The sequence below is a fragment of the Eurosta solidaginis genome, chromosome 4 (genome assembly GCF_040869045.1).
Source record: "Eurosta solidaginis isolate ZX-2024a chromosome 4, ASM4086904v1, whole genome shotgun sequence".
Classification (NCBI taxonomy): Eukaryota; Metazoa; Arthropoda; class Insecta; order Diptera; family Tephritidae; genus Eurosta; species Eurosta solidaginis.
This window is the reverse complement of record NC_090322.1, coordinates 85,958,088-85,973,534: the sequence shown is the minus strand read 5'-3', so window position 1 is coordinate 85,973,534 and position 15,447 is coordinate 85,958,088. Positions and strand designations below refer to the sequence as shown.

The 15,447-nt window shown below is 39.8% G+C and overlaps 1 long non-coding RNA gene and 1 pseudogene across 1 annotated transcript; one reads left to right on the top strand and one right to left on the bottom strand.

Annotated features, from left to right (window-relative positions):
• Positions 1 to 1,623: 1,623 nt before the first annotated feature.
• LOC137248044 (uncharacterized) lies at positions 1,624 to 3,714 on the bottom strand. The gene is made up of 6 exons (XR_010952023.1): positions 3,497 to 3,714; positions 3,249 to 3,405; positions 3,003 to 3,179; positions 2,484 to 2,821; positions 2,218 to 2,423; positions 1,624 to 2,160 (listed from the first exon to the last, which is right to left on the bottom strand). It is a non-coding gene; the product is annotated as an uncharacterized lncRNA (long non-coding RNA).
• A 1,560-nt stretch (positions 3,715 to 5,274) lies between these two features.
• Positions 5,275 to 15,072, top strand: LOC137248595 (gamma-tubulin complex component 5-like; annotated as a pseudogene).
• Positions 15,073 to 15,447: the final 375 nt, after the last annotated feature.

Genomic DNA, 15,447 nt, shown 5'->3' with positions numbered 1-15,447 from the left:
GGAGAGTATCTCGCTGTAAAGTGAAAAAATTGATGCCGAATGTTTTCTGAGAGGGACATTTTTAATTGTCTCGCATTTATCCATGCCGTATAGGCCCTTGTGCAACTGTGATTTTTTGGAAAGAGAATTAAATAAATTAATTAAGCACAGTCGAAAAATAAACACAAATACCCCACGAAATGTATAGAAGACATTTATAAACATCTCGCCCAAAAAAAAAGGAGCGACTACCTCTCAGTATACATCGAGTAAATGCCAAACAAATAACAAGTGACGGCTCTTATTGTACCCTGCAAAAATCGTGTGACCAGAAACGCACACAGGCACACGAATTTTTGACAGGGGTGACGATTTGGAATGAAAAATTCTCCAAATAAAATAGCATGTTGACAAATTTAGCTTTCCCACAATGTATCGTGCTCTCTCGCACCTATTATTTTTATAGGGATAGCAAAATACGTCATTTTTGCGTGCAAAAAAATCCGCCATTTCTAATTCAGCAGAGACAACAAAACATTTGGTGGTCGAAAAATTTTTCAATTTTAAGAGTTTTAAATGGAATATCTCCGGAAAGATTTAAAATTAAGAGGGAGTTCTCCAGATCACATATATATATATATTTTAAAGTGCGCAAACTTATAATTTAAAAGTTATTTGGTGTTAAAGTTTGCAAATTTCTATACAAATTTTATATGTGGATACGTATATATATGTGGCAGCACAGCTTTGTAATGTCATCAATAAAATATATGTATATATATATATATATGCATGTTGCTACAAAAACGCGATTGATTTAATAAAAACATTTATAATAAGTGAAAACAATGCAAAAATGAAATGTGAAATATACAAAAATGCAATTTAAGTTTATCGTTGGTTTCAAATTTAATTCCAACAGCAATCGTACTACGACATACTTTATTATATATGTACATGAAATTGTAACTTAAATTAATACAATTGATATAAAGAAAAGTAAGTATTTTAATAATAGCATAAAAAATATATTAATTGCTTTGAGCTATATTACTGCAGCGTCATCTAAGTGGTCAGCACTGTACATAGCAAAATATTGTTATATTACAATATATTATATTGATAATAATTAAATGCTTACAAAGCTTAAGCGTTTTAAATTTACTGTCAAAATAAAATTTTAATAAATTTCAAACTTCCAACGCCGCCACAAGAGCCTACACTAAACCAGGAAAAAAAATGTGTAATATTTTTTCATGCTCAAACAAAAATTGTTTAAGCTTTCGCTGCGGCAGTCAAACGTGTCGTGTCATTAAATAGCCATTGATTGTTGATGTTCATGCAATAGCCATTGGTGGGAACTGAATTTCGTCATAAAGTAGCGAAGGCACGGTCCTGCGCAAGCACATCGCTAATCCTTGAAGATATGATGATACTGTCTTCGATAGATAGCCGGACCAGCCGCTACTCGGCGAAGTAGAGATGATCGTTGTATCGGTGGCAGCAGTTTCCGTACAGTGTGCTTCTGTCTTTTCCAATTTCTTGGCGGCAGCAACTTTTGCTGCTTGTAAAGCTTCATCTGTAATGCAAATAAATAGATGGGTTAAAGTAGTTTTCGTATGTTATTCAATAACTCACGTTTAATGCAATCATCACAGCCTTCTCATCGATTTTAAATACGTGTACTGTTTCCGTATTTGAAGTGGCTCATAAGAAATATCCATGTATCGAAAATACCAATGATGCTATACGCACACATCGCATTGTACCACGTTGAAACTCTTGCACACGCTGTCCATTCTTTACACAGAATACTTGGTGAGAAATTTTGTGTTGATAAACTACCTCCATATGCTTTTATTGTAATGTTTGGTTTCAGTTTGGTTGTATTTAATATGCGTAGCTCACCACTTGGGCTACTAATGGGATAAGCTAAATGGGAGTTCAACGATAGCGAACACAGACCCAGTTCGTTTGGTGCAATATTTTGGATTTGATGTAACACTTTCATGTCTCGTATATCATGAATATGTATACTATCCGTGTAGTGCGTACAGCGTCCACTATTGATTGAGAGGCATTGATGTTGGATATGAGTTGAGGTTTACCTTGAGAGTTATCGGTGCCCAAACATTTTTAACACAACAAAATTATCCATATGTTGGAAATGTTCAGTGGGCACTGTTGAGATAAAATATGGATCAATGAACACGAGTAAAAGTGAAAGATTTCTTTTACCTTTTGTTGTTACTTTACACATAAGATATTGGAAACAACGACCAGCATCTACAAATTGCATATTTGATGACTTATAAGGCTTGCTACGATTACATTTAATTGGACCCAATTCACCAAAATTTACAATGGGTGAGATGGTAAGTGCAAAGGGCAAAGCAGTTGTTTTTAATAAATCAGCTGTTGCAGGTATGCAATACAAAGACGGTCTGCAAACGAGAAAGATCAATATAATTGCCAAACAAAACATTAATTTCGAACATCAATACCTAAAATAACGTAGCGAGGAGTTACCCTGATCTTGTACCACATATTTTGTTCATACATGGAAGTTGGCGCATGGGCTTGAGGCGGCGGCTTAGCTGTTGGACCATTGGCATATTGACCAGCTATAAAGTTATTGTTATTATTCGGTTATTGTTATTTTTGGTGCCGTTGTTGTGCTTGCATGTAAGTTGGTGGTCTATTGGATATTGGTTGAGCATCTTGCTGAGTAGCGTTATTTGGAGGAGCACCTGGTAGGTTAGCATTTATAAATGGTGTATTGGGTTGCGGAGCAGTCGGAGACGGTTGCTTCAATGGATAGGCCGCTCATGGAATTTGTTAACTGTTGGAGGAACAAAAGAGAAAAAATAATTATATATAATTTTCATCGTTTCATTTATTGGGCAAGCTTAAGTACATTATTGAAGTTTAATGAGGAAACAATTGTTGCTTCTAAATAGATTTGCGAAAAATATTTTCAATTATCACACCTATTCAGATTTGCATGAACGTTTTATATTTACCTGCAAAAATTATATATATTCGACATTATTTCACGCTACAAAATAACCGCACGTCTGCAGCTAATAATTATTTCTTATTTTTTAAATACCGCCTCTGTTTGCATCTGTTGTGGCTTAGGGTTATGCATTTGCTGAGGTCGTCTTTAAACGTTAATCGACCTAGCAGTTTGAAAATTTCTAGAAAATATTAAAAAAAATCAGAATAGTCAAGTCATGTTATAAGTATGTTTTAAGACAAAGAATTACCAAATAAAGCAATGTGCACTATTTTTAGCTTTGAGAGTGCTTTTTTATTATTTCCACCACTCCAGTTAAACAGATCGAGCACATCATCGCTGAATATCTGTTTTACCACACCACAAAGATCGCCGGACGTGCCCTTGAGAGCGAAAAAATATGTAATCTGCAAATAATGTTGCTATGAAGTAATATATAAAACTAAGCACAACGAGTATAAACATTATACAAAACATTAACAGAGGAAAATCACTTACAACTGCATCCTCGAAATTTTTGTCTTCCATCTTTTCCTCGAAGTCAAAGACTGCATCGAGGGTCTTCATTGGAAGCATCTCTGCGATGTCGGTGTGGAGATTGTCTCCACTTTCGCCGGTGATCCTAGAGACCATTTTATGTACTCTCTTTATAAGTACCTTGGTTTCGCGTACCACTTTTTGGTGCGCCATCACATCTGTTTTAGGGATTATCTACAGGTTATGTATAAAAGTAGTTATTTAAAACTATATTATAAATTTACTCACTATCATAAAAAATATATAAACATGTGTTTATATCCCTGGGCACAGGGATATTGAAGGCAATTGCAGAGCAGACGAGCTGGCCAGAAGAGGCACCACGGAACATATCCTTCCGGGAAATGATTCGGTAGGTATACCCATGACCACTTTCAGGCTTCGTGTGAACACAAGCACTATAAGAATTGCAAATGGACTATGGTCAGCCATATCATCGTCTGAGATATCCAGGCAAACCAGGCCCTCATAAGACAAGGGGCGCACAGAAGCGCTTCTCATTTTAAACAAATCAGTTCTATCGTCCCTGATAAGGGTTCTAACAAGGCATTGCTTAATAGGCACGCATGGTGCTAGAATGGGGGGTAACGACCTTCGGCTATTGTCGCAGCTGCAGATGTACAGAAGAGGAAGAGAGTGTCCAGCACCTTCTGTGTCATTGTCCAGCGCTTAGTAGGCGTATGTTGGCCATCCTTGGTAAGTCAAGGCTCTAGCAAAATATATAATTTCCACGAAGTGGTTTGACCCGCTTTAGGCAGGGTAGGGGTCCTCTTTGAAACCGTATAGGGTATTACAATGGGCCCATTGGTGGCCTAAGTGGTGAGCTGTTACTATAGTGTCCATCTCAGCCCTTGCAACCTAACCTAACCTATTACGGCAATAATGTGACGGTACAGCAGGCAACCTTTTCTACATGACCTCGCTGAGGTCTCTAGCTATGAAGTAAAGGCTCTAGCAGAGTAGGGATCATCTTTGATACTGTATAAATAAAATAAATGTAAGGCGCGATAACCTCCGAAGAGATCTAAGGCCGAGCTTCTCTTCCAATTTGCGTCGTGCTCCTCTTGATTTTGCCTACAAATTGGCCGGACGGGACCTATATGTTTTATGCCGACTCCAACCGGCATCTGCAAGGCAGATGAGTTTTCACTGAGAGCTTTTCATGGCAGAAATACACCCGGAGCGCTTGCCAAACACTGCCGAGGGCGACCCCGCTTAGAAAAATTTTCTTCTAATTGAAAAACCTTATTTCTAAAATTTTGATGTTGCTTATTGGGGTGTGAACCCAGGGTATTCGGTTTGGTAGGCGGAGCACGCTACCATCACACCATGGTGGTTGCCAATACCAATTTGATACTGTATAGGGTATTACAGTGAGCTGTTACCATAGTGTCGAGCTCAGCCCTTGCAACCTAACCTAACCTAAACAGAAACAGAAGAAACGCGAATTAATCTGTACACATCGGTGAATAGAGCCATCAAAAGCCAAAAGATAAAAACACATAATCAATGAAACATGTCTACACAAGAGAAGCGCAACGAAATCATACGCGAAAATATACCATTACTAATCAAAGAGTTCACCGGACTTCCAGATGACGATGAAAATCTACGCAGCTGTGAACAACTGGCTTGGTCCATTATAAACAGAAACAGAAGAAACGCGAATTAATCTGTACACATCGGTGAATAGATCAGCCATCAAAAGCCAAAAGATAAAAACACGTAATCAATAAAACATGTCTACACAAGAGAAGCGCAACGAAATCATACGCGAAAATATACCATTACTAATCAAAGAGTTCACCGGACTTCCAGATGACGATGAAAATCTACGCAGCTGTGAACAACTGGCTTGGTCCATTATAAGAAACCATCGGAATTTGAGTACGAACAGCCATGAAGTACGGCGAAAAATAGAAGGCATTCAAGAGAAATTCGAATTTGATAACCAAACCGAATATGTGGAGCAATTGGGCAAATTATGTGAGGAAATCATACAACATCCACTCAGTGTGGAACATTATGAAGTGGATGTGCATTGGTCATTACTTGATTTTCTATTAACACTGACATACAATCCGACTGGAGCATTGGGCCGTAATAAAGAAAAAATTGAAAGACTGCTCGAGGAGCATGAAGAGATTAAGCAGGGTGAATGCGTAGAAAGCGAAACAGATTATTGGCATAAAATGTTACAAGAAGATTTTATACCAAAGAACGTTTTAGTAATAGCTCTTCAGAATTGAGTGTAAGTATTGTGTATACTTATTTTATTGTAAATGTATGAGCTGATAAATATGTTTAATTATTATTCAAGTCGTGTTCTAATCATTCTCAAGAGGATGTAAGTTCCTGTACAGATGAATACATGGAAACGCGCCATTCTCAACCAATAGATATCACCCCATTCCCACCACGTGGCATGGAAAACATTAAGCCACCTATGAAATCGTTTACGTTTAAAAAATATGATAGCTCTAAAGCAGAAGAGCGTTTGCTGAACACTCTTGGTGGGCGAAGGGCATTAAAAAAATACAACCTCATATCGAAAGTACAAATAAGGAAGCGAACTTCGCTTTAGAATATTATCATCATAATAACTCAACAAAAGGTCATCGACTGCGTGAGGAATCCGAAACAGCTACAGAGTATTGTTTGGTACGTGAAATTTTTTCGATGTTCCAAGTGCCTCAAACTTGCAAATTTTTCCACGTAAAAAACGAAAATATTGCTGTCAGAAAAAATGCCACACTCGCTAGCACACGTATTACATTTCGTTGTTGTAGCAGGGTTTGGATCTGCTCAACCCACGTAAAAATTTATCAGTACGCTTTTGTAGTAGTCCTAAAAATTAGGCCAAGCGGTTTTAATTAACCCAGAGCATATCGCACTGTAGCACGCCAATACCATGACCCTTGAGCAATGTTGTTGTTGTTGTAGTAGCGATAAGGACACTCCCCGAAGGCCTTGGGGAGTGTTATCGATGTTGATGGTCCTTTGTCGGATGCAGATCCGGTACGTTCCGGTACCAAGCCCGACCATCTCGAGAACGCTTGGTTATGACCACATGCGACCTTCTTGGCCATACCGTCCTCCTACCCCCTAGATCCATGAGGAGTTAGGGGTCGCCAGAGCCTCGGCTGTTAATGAGACAGGATTTGCCACTGATAGGTGAGGTTGACAATTGGGTTTGGAGAAGCTATATATTGCGCGGGAACCTGCGCTACACAACCCCCTGAATCTGGTATTTTAGTCGCCTCTTACGACAGGCATACCTACCGCGGGTATATTCTAACCCCCTAACCCGCTGGGGAACCCTTGAGCAATCGGTTGTTGTGGTTATGACTTTATAATCTCGAGCTCGAATGCATATCGATCAGATAAGTATGCCTATTCTATGATGCTATATGAGCTGTGGCTTTCGAACTTGAATGAACAATCCTGCGCTGTGCTTTCGGTGGTGAACCTAAGGCTACCTCCGTTGCCTCATCCGCGACCTTTTCGCATTCGCTGGATATCCCTGCAGCGGAAGTACATATTATATTATGCTTAATGTGCTTAAGTGCTTTTCCAGCTACAAAAACGGATTTTAAATTTGTATGTCCATGATAATATATTTAATATCATCCATTCTTTTCTAGATCGCCATTGTATCAATGCTTGATGAGCACTTTCTGCCATATATACGAATGGTGCAAGATTTACGCAATTTCGGTAAACTCATTTATGCTGCCGACGATTATACGCCACCAAATACGCTGAGTTGCTTGCTTTCGAGAGAGAATTGCTTCTACAAGCCGATTGCGAAGTTAATACTGTTATAAATTTACATCATAAGCTGCAACCGACATTCGTAAAACTTGCACATTTACACAATATCCATCAGCAGGCAATTGTAAGTACACGGCAATTGCCTGCACATATCGCAAGTGTTCATTTGCTTGCCGCTTTAGTACATTGCAATAGAGTTGCAATTACATCGACTGAAGCTAATTTGGCAATGTCATTATTTTTTGCAACAGTGAAAGTATTTTTAATGATTGCCGATACTTGGTGGACAGAGGGGTGTTTAGATGATTGGCATAATGAAATTATTATTGAACGAATCGGCGAACAACCGGGGCAAAGTATACGAGTGCGTGAATACAGCAAGAAAAAGGAGAAAGCATTTTTTGTACCATGTTACGGTCTGCTGTTATGGTCTACGGTTACGGTCCATTTGGGAGCGTGTTCGCGCGAACGCATCTAGTGACTGGTGATGGGGCGAAAGTTGCGATAAAAAGTATTGGAAAACAAGAAAAAAAACAGACCGGCGATCACTAGCGAAAAAATACCATGAGTTTCCGGCCGCAAGTAAAACGAAAGAGACGTGGAAAAATTTAGAAAAAAAGCACCAAAAACGATAGCCACGTTTTTCCGGCCGGGAAAAAAAGCAAGAGTTTTGCCCAGTTAATCGGAAAAATTTTATAAAACAAATAGCCTAATTTTAGGCGGCCCTGCGATTATACAAAAGGTTCGTGTAACATCTATTGGCACAACATCTACAGCAAAGGCGTCAAGCACAGATACTGCTTCAGTAACTTTATGGCTCACATCAACTGCGCATCCCCAACTATACTCAACTAATCGCAAAACACCCTAGCCGGCTGTGCACGTATTCAAGTAAATGCCCAGAAAATAGGAAGAGTCGATAGCGCAAAGTCCATTCCGACAAACTTCTTTTCTACTCGTCTATTTTGGGTGGTAATAAACATTACAACGGTGGTGTTGTGTTGGCACAAACAACGTATAGAATGTCCAGTTGAAATAGGTCGGTGTTTCACAGTCATACCTAGTGAGGAAAGTACTAGTGATTCCGATTCGGATTCAGACGGCACTAAACTAATTATGATGAGAACCCTTGGTATCCGAAGATAAACCCCTTTCTCTATGTCTACGAAGTACACTACCACCTTTGGAACAGCGTCTGGCACCATCTCCGCCTCCAGGGCCAGCAGTACGCTGCAGGGTAATACAACGAACGCCCAATTAGCACCAAGTCATCCAGGTTGTAAAAGTCAACAGGAAGTTTTATTGTCACCAGGTTCACTCGATCACCTCGGACCAGAGCGCAACAACCACCAACAGTACCAACACAGCGCGCCCAAGACCGCGCACCACAACCAACAACAGCGTCAACTTCACCGGCAAATTCAACATCACCAGTAACCACGCCGGCAGAGGCCCATGGTACGTACTCTGTCGGCCATGTAAGCATCAGCCTTGTGTAGACTTCAAAATAGTTACCCTACAAAAAAATTGGTCAATAAGCTTACCCACGCCCATGCAAATGTGACTATGAATATAACATATGACTGCAAAATGACTAGTCAAATGACGGGGAGTGACGAGAGCGTTTTTTGCAGGGTAGTTAAAGAAACTTTAAGTAATACTTAGAGAGTTTTATACAGTCCGGTTGAACTATTTAACAAGGGTCGATTTTTTTTTGTCAAATTGTATTATTGAATACTCGAAATGGTTAGCTATACAACAAGGGGCATACATTTTTTTTTTATTTTATCATTTTAATAATATTTTTTCTTGCTTTAAAATGAAGTTAGCTCGATAAGTTTTTAGTCAAAAAAAAAAAAAAACCCGTCTGTATCATTTGAAAAGTTTTAGCGTTCCATTTTTGGAGCTCAAACATGAATCTTTAAAAAAATTTTTTTGCGACAGCAGCCATTCGTCGATTATGCACGAAAGGATTTCAACTTTTTTTTCTTATATCGTACAAATACAATATATATACATATGAATCGCTATTGCTTGCAATATCTTTCGAACAACAAGACGAAAATAATATACGTGCACGTAATACATACTGCTATCGCAATTTCATCGTTATTGCTTTTGTAACCAATTTTCTTAGTACATATTACATATTAGTATCATTATACTATGCGCATTATACCAAATTGATATTTAGTTACACTCAACAGTAAGTTCTACTACGACCACATAATAATTTTGTAAGAGAGCCCCAAATATCGAAATTTGTATCCAAACTTTATAGCCTTAAAATATGTTTTGTGAATGTGAATGAAAAAAGAATAAAACTCAACCAAATTCTTACTTTGTAGGTAGTATATTTACAATACATAAGTACATTTAATTACATATTTTTCTCACACCTAGCGTTTATAACGATTATCAAAAAAAGAGGAGACATAAATAATCGTATAATTTAAAATATTACGAGCAAAAGTAAGAGAAAAGAAAAGAACCCCCAACAGAACGAGCTTAGTCAGACTTAGTATTCATATTAGATTTCGTTTCGATTTCGGCCCCATAAAGTGTGATCTGTTGGATAATTTTTTTTCTCTCACTTCATACACTACACACACTTACATATACATTTTCATAGCGTAAATAGCTATTCGTAGTTCAACAATGCTGTAGCCCTGGTTAAGAAACCTGCACTATCTTATTTTTTTGTTGCTTACATACGTTAATAGAAATTAATTATAAATAAATTAGTATTTAAAATGGGAATGCTGGCGTCGCCATTTATTTAGAAGGCACGTAGGGTCTACAGGTAAGGGGCCACCGAAAAATAGGTGCGTCAGTGGCCATGGATTTTGAGGGTGGGATAAAGCACCGGTCGTCGCAACACCACCCGCGGCGCCCCTCTATATATTCGGCACTTTTCCCTTACTTTTACTTTTCGGCTTTTTTTTTGTTCTTTTGAATTTCAGCTTTACTAACCGGCCGTGTCCGGTTCGGTAATTTTTTTTGCGTTTAGTTTTTTTTTGAATTTGAATTTTTGAATGTTAACGGTCTGTCCGTGACATCCGGTTCGGCCGGATGTTGTTTTATTTTGAATTATAAACGTTTTGAGTCGTCTCTGCGCTTCTGTCAGTTTGTTTTAAATTTGACAGCTGCTAGTTTGACAGGTATGAGAGGAACTTCTTTCTGTTTATGGCGCAGGAACAGTAAGGTTGACATGGACTCGCCCCAGCCGACAATGACTAGCCACTGTGCACCACCACATCATGCCGACCGCCTTCCTTACTGCTTCCACTGTAAGTGCGTTTCCATAACAGATGGCGCCGAAGGGGATTTGGTGCCTGAGGCGCTGTCGCGCAGATCATTCCGGGTCAACTTGGGAAGTTAACCATCCCGCCAGTCCGAGGTAAGCAGCCGCAGGAGCAGCCACCTGCGTTGCGGTGGGATGGTTGGACGGATCAAGTTGTTCGAAGTGATCATCGTTGACAGTTACTGACGGCGCCATAACAGATGGCGCCCAACGTGGCACCTGAGGCGCTGGTCTCAGTGGTCAGTTCGGGCAACATGTGAAGTTGACCATCCCGCCAGTCCGAGGTGAGCAGCCACAGAAGCAGCCACCTGCGTTGCGGTGGAATGGTTGACGGATCAGGTTGTCCGGACTGGTCATTGGGGGCAGTATTCGAAGGCGTCACGAGACTTCACGTCAAGTCATCCGGACTTTGTATTCACCCGATGAGGCAGTGCTGCACGCACTTTATTTTTTTTGGTAAGTGGGATTTTAGTTTGCCGGAATGTTGTCCGTAGTCGACTCTGGAAATATTTTGTCCGCTTAATTGGTTTTTTTTGTAAAGTAATTTTTTTTTAGTTTATCTGCCGAATATGTGATGTCCAGTATGAGTGAGCGTGTGAGTGAATAGTAGGACCCCAGCTCAGCCACGTCTCAGGTGGTACCACAGAATACCACCTGGATTGTGACGGGTTGAGCTGGGATCCCAAGCGGCACCTCTTCCTGTCCCACCAGTCTGGGGGCCCTTGAAGCGCTCTACCCATAGCGGCGGAGGCAGGAAGGGTGTCCCGGCTGAATGAACGGGAGGCCTCAACACCCCCAGCCAGTCCCACTAGCGAGTCCCTGAGACCGCCTCTGAGTTGCGGCTGGGTGTGTCGGGACCAACCTGTGTGTGTACGAAATTGACCCTAGTGGCCCCAACCAGTCCCAGAGGCAGGTCCTTGAGATCCCCTCATGCGTTGCGGTTGGGAGCACTAGGGACAAGAATGAATGAGTTTGTGTTTTTTTTTTCTTTTTTTGTAGCCCGAGTGCCTTCGGGGAATGGGATGTCAGCGTCCCATTGACTACCCAAATATTTTTTTGGCCTTCTGTGGGGGCGATAACCACTAGCCTTTCGGAGTTTGGACGAGTTCTCCTTTATCAAAATATCCACCCAAATTTTTTTTGGCCTTCTGTGGTGGCGATAACCACTAGCCTTTCGGAGTTTGGACGAGGTCTCCATATCAACATGTCTACACCTTTTTTTTTGTTTTGCCTTTCTGTGGGGGCGATAGCCACTAGAAATCATCTTTCGGAGTTTTGACCGAAAAGCCCTTTAAACTAGGAAACAGAATTAATTCCCAACTTGACTTAAATTTTTTTTTGATGGACCCATGTTGCCCGGCTAGCTTCGTAGTAGGACTTTGAGACTTTTATCTCAGGGGTGAGTCGTGCATCGGAGGCCCCTGGCCCCCAGCGGATCCGGTTTCCTGTTCGCTTCATCGTCAGGTCTTCAAAGCGAAGCAGGTTTGTTACGGTCTGCTGTTATGGTCTACGGTTACGGTCCACTTGGGAGCGTTTTCGCGCGAACGCACCTAGTGACTGGTGATGGGGCGAAAGTTGCGATAAAAAGTATCGGAAAACAAGAAAAAAAACAAACCGGTGATCACTAGCGAAAAAATACCATGAGTTTCCGGCCGCAAGTAAAAGGAAAAAGACGTGGAAAAATTTAGAAAAAAAGCAGCAAAAACGATAGCCACGTTTTTCCGGCCGGGAAAAAAAGCAAAAGTTTTGCCCAGTTAATCAATAAACAAAAAGCCTAATTTTTGGCGGCCCTGCGATTATACAAAAGGATCGTGTAACATCTATTGGCACAACATCTACAGCAAAGGCGTCAAGCACCGATACTGCTTCAGTAACTTTATGGCTCACATCAACTGCGCATCCCCAACTATACTCAACTAATCGCAAAACACCCTAGCCGGCTGTGCACGTATTCAGGTAAATGCCCAGAAACTAGGAAGAGTCGATAGAGCAAAGTCCATTCCGACAAACCTCTTTTCTACTCGTCTATTTTCGGTGGTAATAAACATTACAACGGTGGTATTGTGTTGGCACGAACTCAACGTATAGAATGTCCAGTTGAAATAGGTCGGCGTTTCACAGTCACATATAGTGAGGAAAGTACTAGTGATTCCGATTCGGATTCAGACGGCACTAAACTAATTGTGATGAGAACCCTTGGTATCCGAAGATAAACCCCTTCCTCTACGTCTACGAAGTACACTACCACCTTTGGAGCAACGTCTGGCACCATCTCCGCCTCCAGGGCCCGCAGTACGCTGCAGCGTAATACAACAAACGCCCAATTAGCACCAAGTCAACCAGGTTGTAAAAGTCAACACGAAGTTTTATTGTCACCAGGTTCACTCGATCACCTCGGACCAGAGCGCAACAACCACCAACAGTACCAACACAGCGCGCCCAAGACCGCGCACCACAACCAACAACAGCGTCAACTTCACCGGCAAATTCAACATCACCAGTAACCACGCCGGCAGAGGCCCATGGTATGTACTCTGGCGGCCATGTAAGTATCAGCCTTGTATAGACTTAAAAATAGTAACCCTACAAAAAATTTGGTCATAAAGCTTACCCACGCCCATGCAAATGTGACTATGAACATAACCTATGACTGTAAAATGACTAGTAAAATGACGTGGAGTGACGAGAGCGTTTTTTGCAGGGTAGTTAAAGAAACTTTAAGTAATACTTAGAGAGTTTTATACAGCCCGGTTGAACTATTTAACAAGGGTCGATTTTTTTGTCAAATTGTATTATTGAATACTCGAAATGGTTAGCTATACAACAAGGGGCATACATTTTTTTTTTTATTTTATCATTTTAATAATATTTTTTCTTGCTTTAAAATGAAGTTAGCTCGATAAGTTTTTAGTCAAAAAAAAAAAAAAAACGGTCTGTATCATTTGAAAAGTTTTAGCGTTCCATTTTTGGAGCTCAAACATGAATCTTTAAAAAAATTTTTTTGCGACAGCAGCCATTCGTCGATTATGCACGAATTGGCTAAAAGGATTTCAACTTTTTTTTCTTATATCGTACAAATACAATATATATATATATATACATATGAATCGCTATTGCTTGCAATCTCTTCTTCATATACTACACACACTTAAATATACATTTTCATAGTGTAAATAGCTATTCGTAGTTCAACAATGCTGTAGCCCTGGTTAAGAAACCTGCACTATCTTATTTTTTTTGTTGCTTACATACGTTAATAGAAATGAATTATTAATAAATTAGTATTTAAAATGGGAATGCTGGCGTCGCCATTTATTTAGAAGGCACGTAGGGTCTACAGGTAAGGGGCCACCGAAAAATAGGTGCGTCGGTGGCCATGGATTTTGAGGGTGGGATAAAGCACCGGTCGTCGCAACACCACCCGCGGCGCCCCTCTATGTATTCGGCACTTTTCCCTTACTTTTACTTTTCAGCTTTTTTTTTGTTCTTTGAATTTCAGCTTTAGTAACCGGCCGTGTCCGGTTCGGTAATTTTTTTTGCGTTTGATTTTTTTTTGAAGTTTAAATTTTTTGAATGCTAACGGTCTGTCCGTGACATCCGGTTCATCCGGATGTTGTTTTAGTTTGAATTTATAAGCGTTTTGAGTCGGTCTCTGCGCTTCTGTCAGGTTTTTTTGATTTTGACAGTTGACCATTTAATAGGCATGATAGGAATTTTTTTCTGTTTATGGCGCAGGAACAGTAAGGTTGGCAAGGACCCGCCCCAGCCGACAATGACTAGCCACTGTGCACCACCACATCATGCCGACCGACTTCCTTAATGCTTCCGCCGTAAATGCGTACCATAACAACCAACGCAAATTTCTAAAATGATAACAGAAAATAGCTTTTGATAAAATACTCAAAAAACACAACAAATGATGATTTTTTACTACTCGCTTTTACAATGAATATGAATTTATCAGACACTGAAAAAGGCGCTGGTGGAGATCAATACGATGCACGCGAAGCAAATACTATGAAAAATGCAGAACCAACCACTTTAGCGATATTCGAACAATTTGAGCAATCTTAACATATTTTACCTTTGGAAGAAGTAGTATTAAATGCATTAAGTCGTATACTCAAAACACGCATTGCATTTGCAAACACGTTCGTAATGCGTTTGTATCGTGAAGAGTTCGATATTTTAAAACATTTGCGTATTATAGTACGTAAAATATATTTGTTGGAGGCGAGTGATATAATGCATCAGTTTTATAGCAAACTATTTAAGCAGGTATGTAATACAAGATATCACATGTCATTAGGCATTTTAAAGCAAATTCATATCGATGATTTACAAACAAATTGCTCTAGTACATGCATTTAAATATTTATTTTATTAACAGATTGAATTTGGTGACGAATGGGCTGATGCTTTCTTACTAAGCACACAATTAGATGACATAATCATCTAATTGGACCCGATTTAGCAAAATTTACAATGGGTGACTCAAATTCACCCTTAACCATGCGTGGCATTGGTGAGATGGTGAGTGTAAAGGACACAGCTGTTGTTTTTAATAAATCAGCTGTTGCAGGTATGCAATACAAAAAGGCCTGCAAACGAGAAAGATCAATGTAACTGCCAACCAAAAAATTAATTTCGAATATCAATACTTAACGTAACGTGGCGCGGAGTTACCCTGATCTTGTACCACATATTTTGTGGTCACTATATCAAAATTCAGGTTGATATTTTAGAAATCTTTTATTTTGATTTTAGGTATAAACATTTATTTTTCTTTATTTTTGAGTTTAGATATTTTAATACTAATCAGAATTTTCTTTTT